The following is a 24528-nucleotide window of genomic DNA, read 5'->3' as shown; positions in this document are numbered from 1 at the left end:
AGCAGCCCACCTTCTGCTGGTGTAATTCCACAGCAACCTCCACGGCTATCAGTAGAATTATTTCTGATTTACTTCAGTGTGACCAAAGGAAGAGTTTGGCACCATTTGTATATCTTTGTGGGGAGAAATCTGGAAGACAGCACCCGTTCTGATTAAATTACAGCAGTGTTGGTGAAGAAAAGCATACAAGCTATGACAGGGATTTGATTTAGTAGTTGGGTAGGGATAGTGATAGGAGGATGGTTGGACTAGATGATCTTGTAGGTCCTTTCCAACCTAATGAACCTATGAACCTATGACTGCAGCCAGCTGCAACCTTGCTATGGCACACCATCCTCAACTTGTTCTTAAAGCCTGGCAAGTCTGCTGCCATACCTGCTGCCTGTGGGACCAAGGTACACTAAAGCATTCATGTGAAACAACTTTTCATTTCAGCTCTGACCTGGAGGCAGCACTGGAGAGAAAGCAGCAGAGGAGCACCAAGGGCAGCATGTGGGGATCTGAAACCATTAAAGCTGCACTCCCAGCACACTGTCATCATAGTGCTGCCTGATATTACATCAAAGCCTGGAAAGTTTTGTAATAAATATACAGTAGTTCAATTAAATAAACTCTCCAAGCATGGGAGTGGCAAAACTAAGGAATAATCTAAACTCTTAGCCAGTTCTGACAGAACATGGTTCTGCTGCACCAACAAGGAACCATGATAAATAACTATAATTTGTTTTCTGTGCCTTACCTCATTAGAAAGGTCATGGGACCCTTCTAACAAGTGCAGTCCTACTGGCCACGGGGAACTTCACTTGGTGAAGTTCTCCTCTTTACCTGCAGCCTGGACTTCCTTCAGATAGAAATGGAGAGCAACACTCATCATGCTGTTCTGCATTAGTACAGCTCCTGCTACGCAGCCCTGCTTCAAGGCCTAACCTTGTTCAACAAAATAACTTGTTGCAGGGTTTTGGAACTTGGTTGTAAAAAACTGTTTGTGGGTGAAACTTCCAGTTTCAAAGTAACGACACAGAAAGAAGGAAATCAGAAGCAAAGTGAAATGTCAGAACTCACTCAGTTCTGCAAAGCTCAGAGTTCTGGTCTCTTCATTCAGTAACCAATGGGAAAGATTTGAACTCTAGAAAAAGAACTGTCTTAAAGCCCCAAGAATTTGTGCTCATTTTGATTTTATAACCGTTCTCCCAAGTCTACAGGTTTTATAATTTCTGTGAGTTATGCCACTGACTTTAAAGAATAGCTTCTCCTTTCCAGAGAAAGCCACTGACTGTTTCAGGTAGAAGCCAGCATCCTCCTTCCAGCATCTTACACTCACATCTTCGGCTTCAAAATGTGCCAGTTCTTACTGTTCACTAAATAGCAGCAGCGTGCCAAACAGCAGCATCCTAACTTGAAAGGAACAACCTAGAATTCTTCCACCTCTACGTACATGCTCCAAAGCAGCTTTTCATAGCCTGCTGACTTTTTTGATGCCTGTGAAGACCAGCCAAAGTCTGCAGCATGGCAATAGCACAATAGACATCAGTCATCCCTGGTTTATTACTTAACTGCCTTCCTGGGGCATGAACAAGCTAATCCTAGATAACTACAAAAACCACCCACAGCTTTTCCCTCCAAAGTATTTGCTAATGACACTAGCTATCCACTCCTCAGGCACCACCACTTTCATCTCTTTCCTGAACTGGGGCTAAATGGAGTCACCAAGCCTGACGACAAAACAGAAACTCTATTCCTAAGCAATAAAGCAGGTTTCTCTGTCCCAAATATCAACACAGAAGGCTTTGAGCTGCTAGCTTCAGTGACAGGGGACAGCTTCTACTGTTTTTTGTTCCAGCAAGTGATGAATGTCAAGGGAGATAGGACACTGGATAGGGAAAACTTACAACTCTTGTTCCCAGCAGCCTACGTGCCAGGAAAACTTGGAGCCAGAGACAACTGCTCATGGTCACATGGGATGGCAATAGGCCTGGTAAGTGCTAGCATGGCATGTTTCCATGGTATCAATCAACTCTGTGAAATCAGGTTTCAAGAATTTATTAAACTGGTTTGAACTGTCCAGTACCCAGTGTAGTTTTGATTTAGAGAGACTTCATTTCATTTGAATGAGAGCATAATCTTGATTCAAAGAAAAACAAACAAACAAAACCAAAACAAACCAAAACAAAAAAAAAAAAAACAGCTTCAAGTGTAACACTCATATGAAAGGAGATTTAAACTGCACACCCAGCTTTTCCCTGGATGGTAATCACTTCCAATACAGTAGCAACAAAAATTAGACAACACTGATGGAGAAGGGAAATAAAAACAAAAAAACAGCACAAGTCGCCACTTGCTGTTGTTTTAAGGTCTTCTGAACCCAATTAGACTGCCTGCAAATCTACTGAGAGCCCTTATACTTTTATTAGTCAGAGCTGTCCTCACAACTGGCTCACAGTGCCCCAATAAAAGAGCAGCATGGTATGGGCATATCGCAGGTAATTAGCAGCAGGATCCCTCAAGACAAGCGTGAAGCTGCCTCTGCCAGCCTGTAGTTTTTCACATGATTTCATACCAGAAGATCTTCCAGTTTTCTTCTAACCAATAGTCAGATTACTGCTATTAAAGAGGAATAAAGGTTTTGGTAAACTGTCTGCACTCTGCTCCTAGGTACATCGGACAGCCCTGCGTCTTCTCACCCATCTTTTGGCACCATGTCGGTACAGAGGGACCTGATACAAAGCCCAGTTTCCCTGAGCTACTTCAAATTCTACAACTGGTCCAGGAGCTCAGAGGTGTTTACATCTTCCACTGTGGTGTGACAGAAAATTCCCTCTTGTTTTCTCCCTGGGGCAGTTTTCTATCTACTGGGTTCATAGACCTGCTCTCTGAGCAGAAGCTGGGGTGAAATGGCTGAAGTGGCCAGGGGGACATGGCATCCTTGGAAGGAGCTCATCCTATCACAGGCAGCAGGGAAAAGAAACTTCATGGTTAAGCCTTGTAGCTATGAAAAAATCTTTAAATTCCAAAGTAAGGAAATTAAAATCTTTAGGCTCAGCATGGAAGCTATTTAAGAAACTTCAATGTAATCATGGAACCACAAAAAAAAAAAAAAAAGCGTGCAGAGGAGGGGGGGCGTGGGGAAGCAGGAAGGAAAGTATGGGGAAAAAGACAATAAAAAGCTTAAATGGCAAGATATTGTTCAAGCCAAACAGGTACCTTCCAAGAAAAAAAGAAAAAAGAAAGAAGAAAAAAAAGAAAGAAAATGCAGCCCAATCAAAGTCAAATTGAAAGGGAATATGAACTAGGACAAATAAAATATCAGAGCATGCAAGTTAGGAGGACTGAGAGTGATTATTAACAACCAATAATGAAAATCATAAAAACAAATAACTAACTAGAAATCCTTGTAGCAAATCAGCTGGTATACCAGGGACTGGAAGGATTTCATGGCAGGGACCCAGCAGAGGTGCTACATGATCCCTCAACATCAGGCTGAATTTCAAAGGCTCCCATTGCAGCTGCAGCATTTCTAGTTATTAAAGCTGAGACGCTGGCAAAGGAGTGCTTAATGAAACAGCCTGAAAGCTAAAGCATCTGAGTACAGGTGGAAAGGCACGCTGTTTGTAAAGCTGAGCTCAGACACAAACATCTCAGCTTTCCTCTGCGGTGCTTAGACCTGCCATTGTAAGTATGAGTGTGTTTATTGGTGTGATCTGGAGAGATCTGAGTGATAACACAGTGGGGAGATGATTCATATTAGCACTCTCTCAATAGCACTTCTCACCAAGAGAGAATATTTGCCAGCCAATATTGTACCAGTGGCCCAGAAGGCAGAAGTCTACTTTCAAGAATGAAGCACAGGGTTCTTCAGTGGACCACCCACTGCATCCACTAAATATGCATCTAGAACAGTATTGCAAGCTGTGTATTAACACCACTTAACTTTCTTCTCTCCTACTTTAATATATAAGTACCTGGTCTCAACACTCAGTTCAAAAAACAAATTTTGTTACATCTTTTGTTTTATTCCTTAAGTGTCTGCACATATCTGGCAATACTTGTTAACTGGTGAACTCATAACATAGAGAGCTCAGTCACTGCACGGATTATCGTCTATAAAGTCTAACACATCTGTATCATGGACATTTATTTTAGAAATAAAGCTATCACTTACCAACAATATTAAAAAAGCAATACAAATCTGTAGTTGAATGAGATCCTGCCAGACACGGGCAGACTGGCATGCTGTATATTCATTGTCACTTTAATTTCAAATAAGGTAAAACGAAGAAAAGGTGAAACAGACACAAAACATTCAGTCTGCATATTTGAGGAAAATAAAGGTTTCCACATAATAACTTTAGTTTCTCATTCTTGCCACATTTGGAGTGAGCTGAGGTGGCCACAAGGTGTGATTCAATTTGTTTTAATACTCCATTTTGTTGCAATATAAATGCAGTCTCTGCTACAGGTCTCTGTAAAACACAAGAAGTGTGGTGTGTGGGCAGGCACGTGGGTAAAATACTTCCCTGGTATGTATAAATGCAGGATAAAGAAAGGGAGGAAAACTGCCTTTACAGTTACATAAATATTTAAGAGTAGGTAGCTTGTAACTCCTATTTAGTCTGACAGAATAGGAAAGCCCCAAATCTGTGTTGGTGGAGGGCATAGTTGAATCTGCTTCTTCTGCTATTTCTGAAAAAACTGTGCATCAAAGATTGAATTCAGCACTTGCAGGCTGCTGGAGGACTGGGTGTATGTAGCATGAGATGTTCATGGGGGAACAGTCCATCTGTTTTGATAGGTCGTTGGCCAGAATTACCACCATGGATGAGAGGGCCAAAAGAGCAATGGAAAATTCATGCTTAATTTCTGAGTCCCTCCAAATCATAGCGCACTGATACCATTGCTTATGCTTCTAGACATATAGAGCACTAAAAAGAGCATAGTCAACAGGTCAACAGAGGCTATCCTTCTTCCACTTTGCTCTAGTGTGGGGACATCTGAAATTCTGCATCCAGTTCTGGGCTCCTCAGTTAAAGAAAGACAAGGATCTTCTAAAGAGAGTGGAACAGAGGGCCACAAAGATGACTGCTGTCTGCAGCTTCTACCTTATGAGGAAAGTCTAAGAGACCTGGGACTGCTCAGCATGGAGAAAAGACTGAGGGGAGAATTTTATCAGTGTTGCACTGCACTGTTGAAAAGGAGGGATACTAGTAAGGAAGCTGGAGATGAGCCACCAACGTGCCCTCGCAGCCCAGAAAGCCAACATTTTCCTGGTCTGTATCAAAAGAAACGTGGCCAGCAGGTTGAGGGAGGTTATCCTGCCCCTCTGCTCTGAGCTGGTGAGACCTCAACTGGAGTACTCCATCTAGACATGGTGTCCTCTGTGCAGGAGAGGCATGGAGCTTGTTGGAGCACATCCAGGAGAGTACCACAAAAATCATCCCAGGGATGGAACACCTCCCCCAGAAAGACAGACTGAGAGAGCTGGGGCTCTTCAGCCTGGAGAAGAGAAGGCTCCAGGGGGACCTGAGAGCAGCCTTTCATTATCTAAACAGGGACTAGAAGAAGAAAGGGGGCAGTCTGCTGTGACAGGACAAGGGGAAACGATTTCAAAGTGAAGGAAGGAAGATTTAGGCTGGGTATAAGGAAGATGTTTTTACAGTAAGGGTGGTGAGACACTGGCACAAGTTGCCCAGAGAGTTAGTGAATGCCCCATCCCTAGAGACATTCAAGGTCTGGCTGGACAGGGCTCTGAGCAACCTGGTCGAGCAGTAGGTGTGCCTGTTCAATGAAGGGGGTTTGGACTAGTTGGCCTTTCAACTCAAAAGATTCTATGAATGTCTGAAGCATGGGAATTGGGGGGATGATGCCCAGCAATAAAATGAGGGAAAATGGGCACAAAACATAGGAAGTTCCGTAATGAATATGAAGAAAAAAATCTCTAATTTGAGGGTTACAGAGGACTGAAACAGGCTGCCCAGCGATGTTGTGCATTTCCTTCTTTGGAGATATTCAAAACTGCCCGGACACTTTCCTGTGTAACAACTGCAGGAAACCTGCTTTAGCAGGGGGTTGGACTAGATGATCTCCAGAGGTCCCTTCCAATCCCCACAGTTCTGTGAAACATGATATTGCTGTTACCTCCAACTCCACATTGCTGTTCCCAAGCCTGGCATTATCAGCAGAAATTGCTGCTCAAGATAGACAGGCATATTACTGAGGGGAAAATAATGCCTTATATATGGACTTCATGAATAACATTAACTATGAGTCCTACTGATTTGTTGAGTGACACTGCGCTTCCATCAGCTAATCTAATTATGCAAAGCCTTCTGTATTAGAATTCAGCAAATCACAACAATCACATTTCAAATGCACACGATGTGTTTATAACTCTCATGAGACATGCTGTCCACTCCATTAAAAATAACAACCTTTGTAGTTACGCATGCTAAAGTATGAGCAATCAAATCTCATGCTTCACAGTGTAAGATGATCACTAGAAGCGTCAGAAAGAAATTATTCCCCTAAGAGATGGCACACCAAAATATGTTTGTTGCTTTTGAATCATCTCCTGTTGTCAGTAGCAGTATACTTGTGTTTGATCATGGATCCAACAATGTCTTATGGCAAATCAATCAGTTCAAGGCAACTAAAACGTCTATCTGCTTTCCTTGCAGTCACCAGCCCTAAATTCTGAAATAGTGAAGAAAGCACGTGTGCCTCCAGAAAAAGTCTGGAAGGATGTAATTATAGAAATGACTAAATAAAAAAATGCTAAATCTAAATCTCTGCAAGTTTGGGAGTGTCAAGATTTGGTTCTGAAATCACTACTTGAGGATGAGCTCTCTGTGTGGTTTAAGTTTTTTGTAATTTTTTTAAGCTTGTATGGATAAATACATTTCCCTCTGTCCACTGCTCTTATGATGATATCTATGGAAATTAATATAGCAGAATCACTGCTCCCGAAACAGATTAATCCTTAACAACAGCTGGAACAGGGTAGAGGGAGGATCGCTGACCCAGCAGCATACTTCACATCCCACATTAGACTTGTTTGCTCCTAATGGGCTTCTAGTAACTACAAGAGCATAGAGATAATCCATGGTTGATGGGAACTTTCCCAGTACATGAAAACAGCAATAACAAAGATGCATGATTTTTGTCACCATAGTAGGGATGATCATTTCTGATGCCATCTGTGCAGTAATCCTACTGTAATTCTGGTATTTTAAATTACTCAAAGAAAGTTTCTGGGAAAAGAAAAGACTTCTTTGCTGGATTCATCCCAGAGGTTTAGAAATTACCTCCTTAGAAGTGTCAGATTTCTTAAAATTTAAATAAATTGCTAATTCCAGAGAGTGTCTTCAGAAACAGCATTTTATTCCCCTCCCAGCACTTCTTGCCCATGCTGGCCACTGTTCAGAATCACCTTGGCACCAGAGTCCTGGACACGCTGCAGTTTCAAATCACCTGGCACCAGCAGCCTGGAAAGTGTCCATTGAAATGAATGACCACTGTGCAAAATAGCAGCATAAAACTGGACAATAAAATGCCTTCTTTTAGAGAAATAACTCTGAGGTTGTGAAGTGTCACTGTCTCCCTGTCCCCTCCTGTGGGCTTCCTGCAACCTGTCCTCTTCTGATAGGACTGACCCCTTGCAGGGCATGTTTCCATGCCCAAAAGGTGCTTGAGTATCTGTGCTGATGTTCCCCTCCGGCAGGTTCCTGTGCAATGGAAGGTACCTATGGCTTAGTTTCAGAAGACCACAGAAGGCCTGCCCAGACACCAGGCAACCCAAAAAATGCAACCAGTCCTTCACTTCTATCTCCCTGCCAGCCCTTGCAGCAAGGTACAGTGCTCTTCTCATTTCTAGTTTTCAGCTGTAGGACTGTGGGCAAAAAGTCATCTGCTAATGTTCACTAAGCCATCTTGCCTGCAGTTTCAAATTCTTTGGCTGCCGTGAAAAGAAATATCAGTTTAGTAACCCAACAAAATGAGCAGATGCCACAAAGATTATAGCACATAAATAAACTGTTATGCAGAAGCCTGTTGCATTGGCTTGTTTTCACTCTTTTTAATATTGCAAGAAGACAGAACTTTTTCTCAGTAACTCCACAAATGCCAGCCAGGAATTGAACAATGACAACAAAGACAGGTAACAGCATGTTTGTCTGTTCTGAAGAACCAGTACCTTCAGTGCTGGGTGCCAATGCATTAACCAATTTTGGGCACTTGCAAATATTCTGCATAAGAAGCCAGCACACTTTACACACAACTCTCAAATAAATCTTCTACAATAGGAGACAATGAGTAACATTGTCTTTTGGTGGGAATAGCCAGCAAAATAAGTGCAGGTATAGGTACAGATCAGTAATCATTCCTGGGAGCTGGGAGCACTCTGGTCTTCTGAACACGCAGCCCCTTTGGTACCTCCATGGCTATTTTGTGATTTCCAGGCTGCAGCTCCACCCCATGGGTGCAGCCACTGCCAGCCCAGTGCTCAGGCCTCCCAGCTCAAGGTGGGGTATACAGGGTTTACCATGCTGCAGCAAGAACAGAGTCTGTCTGTCAGCCCACCCAAGCTGGCCAGAGCTAGCATTATGGTGTTTATACAAAATACCTTTTGATTAACAGTTAGAGAAATGGAAACAGTAACATACGTTGTTCTTCATAGAAAATGATCTGTCTGTCAGACCTACACTACATCTGGCTGGGAAGGGGGGGGCAAAAATTTATTCTTCCTTCTATACTCCATCCCCTCCACATCTCAGTCTGATCCATCTCTCATTTCCCCTATGACACACTCTGCCAACTCTGAGAAGACACCAAAATGTAGTTGCCACATCCAACCCTGCCAGGACATTGGGGAGCACTGAAACAAAGGCTGGATGCATGCCTGCAGGCAGACTGAGATCCCTGCATGCAAGGGGGACAGGAGGGAGCATCACCAAGTCCCATACTGACCCACAGGAGCTCCCAAGAGATTGTTATATCCAGAAGGAGATGACTAGAGGTCTTCTCCTCGACAGTGAAGTCAATTAAAACAAAACAGAAGGGCTCAGCACAGCGAAGATTGTTGGATCAGAAAAAGAAAGTTCAGTACCTCCATGTTAATACTCATTTCCATGTACACCCTTTCCAAAAGTATTTTCACTGTGATACCAGCTCCTGTGGCATTCTCACAAGGAACTAAAGGGCTTGAACACATAAAAGCTTAATTATTTATTTTATTAACCTCAAATAAATTAAGATGTCTAATAGGATATTACCTCTCTCTGTAAACTTTATCTCAGTTACAAATAAGACCTTGGGATGGATTCTCAGCTGGTATAAATTCTGGGCTGAATCAAAGCCCAGTGGAGTTGCACCAATCTGGCCTATTGTCTGTAATGCAGATTAATAGAGGGATGGAACTGTGAACCACATATCTGCAGCCAAACCTCAATTGCAGGCACTTATTTGCCAGCTCCTTGTGCCTGAGGCCATAGCGCACAGAAAGTCACAACACAGATCAGGACAAAATGTGAATCTATGGGCAGCCCAAGCATTTCAAATTTTGAACAAATCTTTATAATAATGAACAGTAACAGAAGCAGCCTGAGAAGGAACAATGAAACTATGAAATCCACTACCATTAAAAAATTCAAATATACAACAAAGTTCAGAGTAGAATGATCCCACTTATTCCCTGGGAAAATGCAATGTTTATCAGCAAACTACTAGAAATTCTGCTTCAGAGATCTACATGGCCGTTTTTCTGCAAGGCAAAAATCCCTTTCAATTTCTCAGCCTAGCAGAAAAGAAAAAAAGGCAGTGAAAACAATTGGACAGAAGTCAAATATCAAACACGCACATATTCAAGTCATAATTTAGAAAGAATGAAATAAAGGTCTATACCAGCCCCCAAGGTGTTCCAATACGCATGGGCTCTGCCAGGGCCCATTAACACCTCATAACTGCAATGCAGCACCCACAGATTAAATTTTCATACAAAACAACACAAAAACCAAGCTAAGCTAAGCTAATAAACCACCAATTCAAACTCAATTAAAAAAAATAAAGTAGAAAAAGAAAGGTCAATCCAGAAAATGTGCTCAGTAGTCCTTGTTTCAGAGCTAACTATTAGCCTGGCTACTTAACTTGGATCCACACTGAAACGCCCCATAAGAAGAAATCTCTCTGGGTCAGTATGCCTTGTTGACCTTGGGACTGCACTAAAGGGGAGAGATGGGGGAGCAGACCTAGAACTACAGTGAAGCTCAAGGGCTCATTAGAGGGGTCACATCCTCCACCACCTGGGACAGGGAGACAACATAACATGTTGATTCTTATGGGCAGAAGCTTTTTCCTGAGTATGATCTTTTCTGATATTGCTGTCATGCATCTCATTTTTGAAGCTACAAGTCTTGCCCAGACCAAGTCCTGAACTGCACTATTTGTACAGAGGTTTAAATGTTTCAGAGCCTGGAATCCTTGGAGCAGATACCCTGGCTCAGTCCACCAGAGAGAAAGCTAACTGTCAAAAGGGAAGCCAGTGAATTCAGGTTTATAGCAAACTGCCCTGTGCAGGCTGAATTCACATTAGTTTGTCACAGACAGTTCATTACTCGTGGCTGGGCTAGGGGCCCACAAAACATTTGTGGAGTTGCTGGCCCTTAGTGAGGCCATTAAAAATGAACAGCACCAATAAATATTCTTGTTGTTATGCTTCCAGAGAGCCTACAGGTTAAATGAACTGGGAGTCTTCCTTCTCTGACCAAGGCTCTTCCAGATCACGATTGACACTATAAAAGAACTGACAGAAGAACCTTGCCAAACCTTCCTAGGGTACACTAACAGAAAAAGCAACCAGTTTGCTCAGCTTTTCCTGTGAAATGTGAAGATTGTCAAAGAGCATGCAAGCAATGGGAAAATGATTGCTGTAATTTTGAAAGGCATTTACTCTAGAAATAAATAAAAAAATGATAAATAAAAAATGCTAACCCTGAAAAACAAAGGTTTTAATCACACCATCTAAACTCATTCAGAAAAATGAGGTACTACCATCAGAGTGTCCCCACTGTGTGGTGGCAATAGGAAACACATTTTAAGAAGTCCAGCAAATCTCAGTAAATACTCTATCATCCTGGTTACTTTTTTTTTTTTTTTTTTTTAATTTCCAATATCATCTTAGCATTCAAACTTTCACTGTCTGGCTTTAAAGTGGTAATTAACTTTCAAGGTCTTCATTCTAGAGTTAAATGAAGATTTACTGAATCCTCTGACCACTTTTGGCCAGTGCTGCAGAGCAGAGGAGACAGAGACTTCTTTATCTTGTACATCAGTCCAGCACGGCTGAGGGGATGCAGCTGTATTGGTCAGTGAGGACTTAGCTCAAATGCTGGGAAATGGGGTTGGTCTGCCAGTGAGCATGTAGACAGCTTTTAATGTAGCCCCAAATTATAAATAGGTATTTCTGAAAGGGGCTTAAGGATAGATGCAGGCCAACATGGAGACTCGTGTAGCACTTAGAGTAATGGACATGCCTGGAAAAGGGGCCAGAAACATCTACTCCAGTCCACTGTGGCCAATTAGAAAATAACAATACACGTGCATGAAGCAGAGGGGACTAAGAGGTTCATATGCCACTCTGAACGCCAATTGCATTGATTTATAAGCTGACCTCTGGTCCTTCATTCAATATAGGCCTATGGGTCTTGTTGCATCTCATCTGTTCTTTCCCTTTCCTTTGTTTTAAGGGAAGGAAAGAAGTAAAAAAATAAGAGACAAGACCATAAGCACTGCTAGTCATTTCACAACAGATTTATATCACCTAACAGAGCTCACATCTTTATTCTTGCTGAGCTCTGATCTCCTCTCAATGAAAGCAGTCATTTTGTGAAGCAGTTAATCTTTATCACGCTCATTGCAGCGCATGCATTTTAAAATCTGATTAAAAAAAAGTCAATTACAGACATCCCATGGGCAGGAGCATGTTAGGCAATTTGTGCACATTGTTTTACAAGCTTATTTGCAGGTCTAAATTAAAATAAACAAGTTGGAGGAAGGGGGAAGGTTGTTATTCTTGGAATTGTGTTGATTTATGAAAACGTCATTCCAGACATAAATCAGATGTGGGGGTATCATAACTAAAATGCAGAGAAGATGTAGGGAGCTGAAATAGACCTCCTCAGCAGTGTGCTGCTAAGAGGAGAAAGCTCATTTCACATACAAGTTCAGCTCCAGATCTTCACGTCTTATGTTTCCCAGCATTAAGATGACAGCTTTCTTGCCACGAATCCCAGCCCCTACTCCTGCAGCTTTCCTATGTTCATTCAGTATCCCACATTCTCTCCCATTTTAGACGTTTGCACATCGCTTTTTCACCTGGATGGGAGACCAAGTTCAAGGAAAAAAGCAAGCATATTTAAACTGCATATTGAAGTACTATAATTTTGAGAAAAAAATAGAAGAAACAGTGCTGTCCAACATCAGGACTTCACAAGCCATTTGTAATGATGGGGCAGAGCGCCAGGGGTCCTTAAGCAGAGCCACTGAGATCTGTTACCATATGGAAATTCATCGGTTATTTAGCATAGTCTATGAGAAAAAAAGCAGTCATGCTTTGCAAGGCATGATACATGCCTGTATGGCAATTAGTGCCACAAACATACACTAGTGTAGAATTCGCCAATCCTACACAAGTTTACATTTCTTGTGAATTACATCCTTGAAACAAAGCTTATCTTCCTTTGTACCACTCACCAAATGCTTCATTTTATGCTTATGGGTACGTGTAGGTGAGCCTGTTACAGCAATATCCCCAAATCTCACCCTGCTTTGCCACCTTGAACCCTCACCAGCATTGTCACTTCATTCACTGGCTGGGCTCAGCACCAGGAGGACAAAGAGGCACTACTGGGTCAGTGGGTGCTGACCTCATGGAGAGCAGTAAACCTCAATGCCATATCTTTCCCTATTAGAGCTACCAGTCTGGATTGTGTTAGCACAGGACGGAAATCATGACAGAGCTCTGATCCAAAAGTAATTCCTGTCTAAGAAATTCATATACACACGATTGGAACTAGTTGTTTCTGGCAAACCATGTATACTCCGCAAATACCGCATTAGGCAGAGAATTTGCCCTAGGCACATTTCCAGGCATTTCTACATCCCTGATATAGCATTTAAAACGTTCAAACATCTAACTGTATCTACACTCATTGTAGCATTCAGCTGGTTTCACATGCTCGATATGCAAGCGCGCTTGTCATTTTGGTGAACAAAACCTGGTTCTGACAGCTGCTGTTGTATCAGGTACATCAGACCCATCTTTACAAACATAACTGCACAGACAGAAATAGCCTAATTTCAAGCTTAGTTGCATTCCTAAACTGCATATTCTGATCCAAATTCTTATCCAATGCAAATTTGCACCCTCTTTCTTTCAGCTTTTGCTGGAGCTTGCCAAGCCTGTAGCAAAGCCTGCCTGGTCTTCGAAGAGAAAAAAAGCACATATTGCAACTGATGAGCTTAAATTGGATTTGGCAAGTTTAAATTTGGGATAATTGTGTTTCCCTCTTTTTTTTTTTTTTTGTTTTTCTTTTTCTTTTTCCCATACGCAAAGTGATCTGCACGGATGTTGGCATCTGTCTTCACTTTTAATCTGTTTAAAACGTTATTGGCACATTCATATGAGGTAACTAAATACTTTTTTCATGAGCCAATAAAACATCATTAGTTTATTTTTTCATCCTGTCAGCTTGGATAAGTATCTCACGGTGCCTGTACATCTTCATGAGGATTTTATTATTTATTTTGATTTAAACTAAACTAAACCCAAGACCTGTCCCAAAGCCCTGAGCTTCTCTGACAGTCTTTAAAATATACAGTAATAAAAGTGAATTAAACAGGCTCTCAGTGACTTCCAGATGGCAATACACTGGTAGCAGCAACAAAGCCAGCAAAGTTTCACCCACAACATCCAGCACTGCAGCAGATGCATCTGCATCTCTCCCATCCCTAAGCTGAAGGGTATGGGGCAGGCAGGAATGGTTCTCTCTTGTCAGAACAGCAAACCTGTCCATGCCCAAATGCCAGAAGGAAACACCAACTGCACACTTTTTGAGAAACAATAGCTCTGGACAGTAAATGTAGCATTTTAATCACATAGAGGTATTAGCACAGTAAAATGGAGAATGACTAAGCAAAACGATAGCTGCATTACTCTGGCTAAAGTGCATTAATTCTCTGTGTGGACTACGCTGATATGAATTAAAACCACCAAGTATGCAGCTTATCATGAATTGAAGGGGAGAAGAATCTATCCTAGAAGAATCAGGAAACATGAGCACAGATCTGCCATAGTTTTGTTGATGAAACATGAGTGCTCTACAGCAAACAATCCTTACTCAGGGCTTTGGACTAGAAATCTTATCTTCCATTCAACTGAAATAACCATAACCATTTTCATTAAGCTCTGTAAACCAGACAAAATAGATGAATTCTTCTCTTTGAATTAATCAAATGCCAATAGGAGCAGTCGTAGAGGAAAATGTCCTGCATGAGGAAGCCTGCACAACTTTGCTAGCACAGCTCAATTAATGTCCCTATCATTCAAAAAAGAAAGCTGACAACAGAAGTGCAACTATTTTTTTTCTACTGCCAGCAGAATCTGCACACGTAACTTAGAAGAAGGCAACATTCATATCCACATGGTGCAAGCCTATCCTGATGCCTTACAGTGTATTGCATCTGCAGTCCAAGAGCAACACAAACAGGTGAAAATTTTACTTTTGTGCTTGAAAACAACTACAGCATCAGTAAAAGAAGTGACTAACATTTCCATCCACCTGAAGGTGGCACTACTATGGAAGCAGGGCAGCGTTTTGGACTGGCAGTGAGACAGGCTTGATTATTTAACAATTAGCACGACTTTAATGGCAACTGAAATTAGGATCCGCAGGACTGAAATCACAGGTCCGCAAACAAATGGGATGGAAAGATCGAACAAGCAACAGGATAAGAGCAAAATACATTTTTTAAAGTCAGGTTTCTCCTCCAACCCCAAAATTCTTCCTTTTGCTTTCATGGCAAACACAATAACCCTTTTGGCTACAAGATGTGAATCACCTGCTTAAACACCTGTTCCTCCACAGCCTCCCCACTCTCCTTCCTCACACAACACAGGAAAATGTGCTCTCAGCATGTTCTTTCTGCTTTTTGAGTGCAAGGAAAAATCATTTAGAAGAAGTTAGAAAGAAAGAGAGTTCTCCCTCATCACCCCATTAAGTTCCAAAGCCAGACAGAAGATCTTTATTCTACTTTCAGTGGAGTCAAGCAATATACATCAGTGATATCAACAACATGTTGCATATCAATATGATCCATAAGTTTCACTTCTGCTACCACTGTTTCTGAAGTACAGAGAAACTAAGCACTAAACACTGAGCCTACCTAGTTAGTTTTTCATATTTTTCTCCTGAAAAGTGAGATTCTTTAGGGAAGGAAATACATTTTCCTTTCCAATCAAGAATTACCCCTTCTTCACCTTCCCTGTCTACAGGAGGGACTGGCCAATGCCCCAAATCCAATGTTGCATTAAGAATGTTCCCCCAGCACCTGCAGACACTAACCTCACCCTGCTTCTTCCCTTATCCCTGTGCCCCAGCTGCTTTGTGCTGATTAGAACACACCACAGGTGGGAGCAGCATTCATTTTGGTGCACTGAGGTCTAAAGCTTCCTCTCCTGCAGTGGGACAAGGAGACCTCTGGGCAGTCTCACATGGTGTTGATGCCAGATGGTGGTGGACCACAGACCTGCAATTTGCTCTGCAGCTTGCTTTTTCCACTATATTCCCCCGATTTCTCACAGCATCCTAAGAGCATCAAACACACAAGTCATTCTTGCAGTTGGAAAAATCATAGGTATGCAACATAAGTAAATAAAACTCAGTTGTACCAATAAAATTGAAAACAGAAAAATGACTTAAAAGAATGTACATTATTTTAAATTGCATGTTTTTACGTGATCACTTTTACTGCCTTACTCTGTAAAATAAATCCAGGACCTGATTTACTTTAATAAAAGTTTTAATTTCCCATCTTGGTTTCAGTTCTGTACCCTTAGTTTATTCTACAACCAATCTTCCAACAGGAAAGGAGCTTATGCAGCTGGGAATTTTTACAGGCATATTCTACCAAAGTCACAGCAATACAGTGATTAAGAAAAAATTCAATTGCAGCTTCCACCATATAGAATATTTGTTTTCTGATATTTTTTTTTCCTTCTACACATACTGTTTCCAAAAAGCAGCAAAGACTGAAATGGAGCAGATCTTTAGATCCAAAACACAAGCACATGCATCAACATTTCACCACCATGTATTTCCAAATCAAGAGAAATGGGATACAAAAGAAAGGCATATTGAAAGCCACAGCAGAAGTATATCACACACAGACAACACAGCATGGCAGGCAGGAGTCTCCTACTCTCAGAGGTCTTGGCAGACCAGGCAAAACTTGGACCATTCTTTAAAAAATCATGAAACAACTTCAGAGCACAAGCGGCAATTCCTGCTGGGCAAGTGCAACCAAGCCCTACGTACCTACATTCATATTGTTTATTTATTTTTTTAATCACACATGCATTTTCCTTGCCCTGAGAGGAGTCCTGCTTCTACCCACCCAGAACAGGCGATTCTCAGCCCCTGCAGGCCTGCTCCCCTCAGGACACCATGTTCAGCCAAGCAGCCATTACACACCTCTCCCTCTGTACCTCCTTCTTTCCACTGGGCACTCACTCCAAACCCTGGGCTTAACAGCAGCACATTTTTACAAAGACAAAATAACTTCCATCCCCTTACCTTGAGGAGCTTGCCTCTCCAGCCTCTGCCCACCTCACTGGGCTGCACCGTTCTGGAGGGCAGCTGCTCAGGCCCAGCCCAAGCACGGCCCTGAGGCTGATGAGGGCCGAGGCACAGCTGTGCAGGGCCTGGCCCACAGCTTCCCACCTCACCCCGAGGGGATGGCAGGGCAGGAAGCCTTGTGGGGAATGAAGAGCCAGAACACACAGTCCAAGCAAAGAGTGAACCTGGAATGAAATGACAAGCATTTGCAACTCAAGGGAGTGATAAAAGGAGCTGTGAGATGTCTTAGTCAGTCAGTTCTCCATTGCTCAGAACCTTTTCACGTTTGCCATATACTGCCTGGCCTACAGCTGTAGCCTATCAGCATGTAGCATTAGAAGAAAAAGAACACCATAAAGCAAAGCTTTTGCTCTTCTATCTTTTGAAGGAGCAGATACAAATTAGCTTGCCCTTTCTACAACAGTTGGAAAGATAGTTTTGTCCACAGCAAAGGAAAAATCAAAGGACCCACAGCAGCTTAGCATGACTGAACTAGGACACATACAAATGCTCAATTGCAAACACCTAAGTGCTAAAGCCCAGACACAATGGAGTCTTACAAGAGCTACCAGAAAGAATAGGAAATAATGTCATGTTTTTCTGCATGTCTGCAGAGCAACACACAGATGAATAGTGATTTCCACTCATCAGCCTCAAAAATGTACTACATTGTAACTAAATCAGCAGATTTGTTAGCATCCTGAATTTATTGTTTCTCTACAGCAACATAGTCCCTTCTGTTTGGCTGCTGCTGCCAGATGTTCACTTCAGGGCAATTTAGCCACAGACACAAGACACTGGCTTGCACTGCCCTTGCTCTGTTTTCCGTTAGTACTTCTCTTTGCTTCCTGGTTGCTATTTCATTAGCAATAAGCCACGCAACAGATAGGTAAAGCAATACAAATAAATTTTTATTACGCGTGCTGATGGATTGTGCTGTCTACTGAAATTTTGCAGATTGAAAGCTTCCATGCTCCAGGTTGCAGTGCTAACCATATCACACAAGAGCTCTTCTTAAAAACCTTTCTTTCTCTATCTCTCTGGTGCAGCAGTCACTCATCTCTTCCACCTGAAACCATAATTCCTGTTTCCTTAACTGCATACTGGTAACAGTATGGAAGGACTCCACACCTCTAAAGCTAGAGCAACTCTTCATCAGGAGAACAGTCAGGACTCTATTAATATACATACAGATCCAGTTTATTGCTGTCTTTTTCCAGTGCCTTTTCTCTCCCTACAACCCTTTTTCACAGCTTGTTCGTGTTCCCTGCAGTCTGCTTTAATGTTATGCTGTAAAAGGATCTGTCCTCTCAAGGAAGCCAGAAACTTCTGTTCTTTATTTCTGTTTCTGTGTTAAAATATGCTGAACTGAAAACAACATCTTGGTCATAGCACAGTTATAAGCATTGACAAAGAATGGCAAAATAACAACTTATTATCTTGTTAACAAAAAAAGCTAACTGGAAGAACAGTGCTCTTATGTATTTCCAGAAACAGCAGTACTGAAAAGAACACCTTGATTTGTGGCTGACTCACTCATTATAGTTTTTTAGGGATCAAGAAGAACTTCAAGGCAGAACACACTGACCATCAGACATTTCAGCTTTTCTTTTTTGTTATTACAAAGACAGGGTTGGTATTTCTCATACACACACCAACCCACCTCCCCCCCCCCCAAAAAAAAAATATACCAACTAACCAAAAAACACAGTAGATGCTCGATACATGAGACTTCCACCCTGTTTAAGCTTTGCTGAAGACTGCCATGAAGCTCAAAAGCTTTAGTAGTAACAACAGAAAACAAAAAAGCAAAATGAACAGTGAAGAGATTTATTTGCTTTGTTTTCTTGGGGAACTTAACTAAGTACAAAATTCTGACACAAGGAAGTGAAGGAAAAGGTTTAGAATATATCTAGGACTAAGCCTAACATGGTCAGTAACATACCCATGTCGTGTCAACAAATGTCATTCTAAACCTGAAACTTTTATGCAATGTTCAGCTCACCCACATCTTCCTCACATTTTCTTTCTAACATTAGCCAGATTTACTTCCTGTAATGACTGTTTTTTATTGCCTCATCTCCACATGTATTTACCCAGCTGCTATGTATTTGCTAGGTGAGCATGTGTATCACTTCATGTTTCAGAAGGGCTTTTAACCCTTGCCTCTGGGCAGTCAGGATTTCCTGTTCAGCAGAAGTAATAGAGTGAAACAGGAAACAGTGATGGCTGCTACCACTGGGTGGAAGGAAAAAAGGTCAACTGCTGTATTTGTACCTTCTCATTACTCCCATACCCTCAGACTTGTGGCTATTCAGGATTGCTGTACAACTATTTATCAATGCCACAATCAATAATCAATCTATGAGTAATTAAATTAGTCAAATTGCCCTGCCTGTGCATAGACCTATCCAAATCAACATTTTATGTTTTCAGCATTTGCTGACCTTCACTTGAGCACATAACATCAATGCCCTTCATTGTCTTCAAACTGCTTTGAACAATTTACTGAACCAGCACTGATTGGTGCAATAGCAATACCAGATGTCCATATGCTTAGTATTAGCGTTATCCATGGGAGTAGAGCCTAGCCCTTCTAGTAGCCTGAAACAGGAATACGTCTAACAAGACCTTGTTGAGTCTGTCCTTTTTATATTTTACTTTACAGTGCTAAGTCATGTGATACTGAACCACACTGCAAAGTTTTGGAAGTCATTCGACATTCTGTATCATTAAAAAAAATGAAATGATCGTTTTCAATTTTAAACAAGAACAGTCTTCTAATTTGACGTGAACCTCAAAAAACATGAGCAGCGTGTACCTTACATAGCTAGACGTGCTTTGTTCATCATCTCCATTCATATACACACACCCCCACTACTGTGACCAGCTCTTTCATTTCATGCTGTAGGAGGGTATAGCACTACACCAAGCACATTAAATTAGAAGCTGTTGCGTCTCCCATTTTCACTATGAAAGCAGAGATAGAGTGAATGCTCCTCAAACAGGAAGATTATACTGGAGTTTCTGAACTGTCAACTGAAATAAAATCTAGCTTTATTCTGAATCCAAATGAAACATGAAGTTTCCCATAGAAAAGTTCCATGCTTTGTTTTTTGCAGTCCTCAACCCTCAAATTCATAAGTGAAACATTTCACAGTATTTCAGTAGATGTATGTATTATTGCAACTAACACTGGTGATTACTACTAGATTTAAAAAACTCTTATCTCGAATATTTTTCAAATCACACTGTTAATTTCAAATTGACAGCACAGGTGTTTTTCAAAAACACTATGACAAGCATTTGAAAACCATCTTCAACTACTGCTACATTTTAGCACCATGTCAGACCGTAAACCTGAACACAAACAGGGCAGTCTCTGCCAATTCCTCTCTCCAGGAAGCAGCTAACAGAAACTGATGGCTTTCCCTAAAGGTACGAGACAACTGAGAGTCAGTGGTGGGACTACAAAACCATAATTTGTGAGTCTCTAATATCTACTCAGCTAACAAAGTCAGGTCCAAAGAAACACCAACTGGTTCTGGCTGTCACTCTGAGACTGAGACAAGTATATAATTATCTAAGGCCTCCTCCATATTAAGTTTATCTAGATATAAATAAGAATTACTGTGCCTTTAATAGTTAGGGAAACTTACAAATAAAATGCTTGCATGACAGGTAGGTTTTTCTCTTCCTGTGAGCAAGGACACAGGAAATTCTGGGTAATATTGAGAAATGTTATAGTCCTACAAATGAACTATGTTATTGTAACTCCTGTTCCCTGCATACGATGACTCTCGCAGTTTGTTTTTTTTTTAATGATATGCACTGAAGAATTTACATTAATACAAGACAACTCAACAGATCACAGATTTGTTTGAGCTGGTAGGGACTCTAAATGGCCAACTAGTCCAACACTCCTTCATTGTACAGGGAAACACTCTATCAGGCTGCTCAGAGCCCTGTCCAGCCAGGCCTTGAATGTCTCCAGGGATGGGGCATTCACCAACTCTCTGGGCAACTTGTGCCAGTGCCTCACCACCCTTACCGTAAAAACTTCTTCCTCATACCCAGCCTAAATCTTCCTTCCTTCAGTTTGAAATCATTTCCCCTAGTCCTATCTCAGCAGGCTCTGCTTATGAGTCTGCCTCCTTCCTTCTTCAAGTCTCCGTTTAGATAATGAAAGGCTGCTCTCAGGTTCCCCTGCAGTCTTCTCTTCTCCAGGCTGAAGAGCTCCAGCTCTCTCAGTCTGTCTTTCTAGGGGAGGTATTCCATCTCTGGGATGATTTCTGTGGTACTCTCCAACAGCTCCATGCCTCTCCTGGACAAAGGACACCACATCTGGACATGCAAGGTGTAATTCCAGTCATTCTAGCTTAAAGGACATAAAAGCTTTAGAGTAATTACACAAATAACAGAAATGTATCTTCTGCTCACGTGTGCATTTGTAAACACAGCTCTTTCAATCAGATTCTAAGATCTTTACCAAGTAGTTTTTAAAGCAGATGCACACAAAATAACAGCAAGGTAACTACTGCAGTAGTTTAGTTTAAACACAAAAGGTAAGGTAAGACAAGGTACTTTCCTGCATTATAACGACATAGCAGTAGAAGGTGGCTTTGTTGCTCAAATAGAAAAAACAAGGGAGAGAAATTTCTGAACCATATAAGCTTAAGGTTTACAAGTGTTTTGCATTGCATGGGAGAAAAAAGCAGTTCTATTACCATACATTCACAAATTTAACCTATTTCTCTTTACAAATGCTCAAACCTTCCTATGACTATACCTCAGGTCAGTTTGACAAATTAAACTGAATCAAAGATGATAAGATAGGGGAACATATTTGCTTAGCTTCAGCACAGAAACACATACTGGTTTAGGCCCATTTTGCTTTTATTAATAATATAAGGTTCTATTATCTCTTAACATTACAACTGAAAGTTTTACAGTTAATCTCACACTAAAATGACAAACACTGTTTGGCTTTATTTGCAAAAGTTGAATTACAACTTCAATAAACATACATTTCCAAGATTTGAGAAATGACTTGTGTTTTCTGAATTTCAGTGTTAATGTACCTCTGCCTTTGAAATTGGTTTAAGTTAACCAACACTGCTATGGAAGAATTATTTGGCCTGATCTCTCTTCACAGCTTTAAGGCAAAGATGACATCTGTAATGCAATCACTATATTGTTAGCAAAGTCAAGAAGAGACTTTTTTTTTCTTTGACTAAAGAAAGACCCTCTGGCAATTTCTAACAGATTTGTTTTTTCTTCTACAACATTCTCTTCAAAACTTTCAGAAAGCTCTAACCCAGTGTAAATAGATCTAGTAGTCAAGCCATACTCACTCTGCACCTTTCTTCCTTCCAAAAGAACCAAAGCTGTGTAACAAGAAGTCATCGCAATCTCAATTAAAATTGTAACTTACATACAGCCAAAATAGTTAACCAAATTATAAAGTAACATGGTATACCAAGATACACTTTTGATCTGCATGGATCAAGCTTCATCTCCAAACAGGCTGCAGCTAAGGGAAATAAAGTCTCTTTTATAAAGAAAGTAGAGAACACAGAAGGAAAGGAGTGATGGAAGACATAGTACTAAAAGGGAAGATTTCTTTTAAATGTGCTCCTGAACATGTATAATGCTTCACTATTTTCGTTAGGAATTTAAATGTGAAAGAATTAAAGACATCAGTAATACATGTATTTCAACTGTAATTTCACTGAGCTCAAGTCATTTTCTAAGACAGAAAAAGTATTTAAGAAAGACAGCCATCAGGTGGTCATTAGCAAAAACACCTGTTACAGTTGTAGTTCATCTCCTCAGAGTTATGCAGCGATACAACTTAGGGACTTCCATAACTTGCTATTTCACCTTCCCATAGGACAACTGATGTGCAGTAAAAATCTTTACGCATTTTAAATAACTTCAGCAGCCAGTGGCTACTTAAAGGTTAGAAATAGAAAGCATAAATAAATTTTACCTCTGTAACTTCAATAAAGGAAGGGGATGTGAAAGCCATAGCCAGAAAGTTAAAGAGTCAGGGCTGAGTAGTACTTGGAGTCAAAATCTTAAGACAGGTATTCCTGAAACCATGACAACTCTTGTTCTAGTTATGTTTGTGCTGTCATTCTACAAAAAGGCTTCATGCGCTTTCTTTCAAAACTGATTATTAATAGTTAGACAAATAATTTCATTGAGGGACATAACACCCTTTATATTTTCCAGCTCCTAGAAAGGTGTCTATGTGAGTGACAGCAGTCACTGGCAAGATTCCAGCAGTGGTCAAGTAACCACCACTGTGCAGTATGTGGGATGAGTAATTCCCCTGCATAAACGTGAACAGATTCACTTTGCCGAGACACCACTGAGTACATATAAATTAAGAAATACTTAACCACAGTGTGAAAAGTCAGTTTCCTAAAAAAGACTCTACCTATTATTTTCTTGCTGCTGAAAAACAAACTTTGTGGGCCAAGAACAAAAATATAGAAGACCAGACTGTATCAAACTACTGTGAAACAGGCCACTGAAAATAAATCTAGCTGCATTACAAATATTCCATTAACCACCTATGTTTATGTCCTGCAGATAATAAAAAGATTTCCTTTAGTACTTTGACAGCACGCATTTGAGAGTGATTTTTTTTTTTAAACTATTCTTGGGGTTTTTCATCATTTTACCCACAGAATCAAAATTAATTTTTAAACAAGTCCAAGGCTTTGTCTGATATGCAGTTTTTTTTAGCATTTTATACCATTTTTGGTATACTGCTAAAACTAAGAGCTAATTAGACAGTATTCTAAAATAGTGTAAAAACAAGAAATACTCTTTTTTTTCATCTCATAAAGGGCAATACTAATAAAAAAAGGTGTCCAAACTGACACTACAGCGTCGTGAAGCAGTTGGCTTGAGAGACTGTGACCTCAAAGGAGAGTCCATATATATATATATTTTAATCTTATGCAATCATATACATTAATTATCAAAAAGGTTGGTAACATGCTTTAAGAAAAGAACTCACCTTAAAATTGTATCATGAGTACTGACAAATAGTTTTAGTTTGTTTTACTGATCAAGATTCAAGTTTCAATGTAAAAATGCCTACTTGCATACCATATTGATCAAGAAAATATTTCATTTTCTTAATGTTAAATGGATAATTAAAGTTGCAGCTACTCATGAAGTAGATAAATGATTCATAAAGGCCATAGGAAACTGTACAAAACTAAGAAGGGAAACCTCACTTTCAGAATGATAGTATGTTGTCCACTTCAGTTTTATTAAACCACTGAGACTGTTTCAAAAGACAGTGCTGGGCAGTTTCACTTGAATAGCCAAAATTTTTTTTTTCTTTTACTGAAAAAGATATTTTGCATTTCTGCAAAATAAACAAAAACAGGAGCAAAACCATACACACTAGGACTGCAGTACAGATGAAGGCAAAGTTTTGTTACAAACCTGTTATTAACATACAGTGAGAAATGTCCATTGTACAAAACTTACAGTGACTGACCTACAATTAATTTAAGATAATCCCAGCAATGCAAATACAACTCAGAAGAGCTCAATTGTTTACAATTTCACAATACTATTTATGTGGGAAGCTGACTAGATTTTAGAAATTGCTTGACTTGCA

Source organism: Cyrtonyx montezumae, unplaced genomic scaffold (genome assembly GCF_038088225.1).
Source record: "Cyrtonyx montezumae isolate F1298 unplaced genomic scaffold, pur_monq_1.0 scaffold_7, whole genome shotgun sequence".
NCBI classification, from domain to species: domain Eukaryota; kingdom Metazoa; phylum Chordata; class Aves; order Galliformes; family Odontophoridae; genus Cyrtonyx; species Cyrtonyx montezumae.
The sequence above is the reverse complement of the archived record's forward strand: the minus strand, read 5'-3'. Positions refer to the sequence as shown.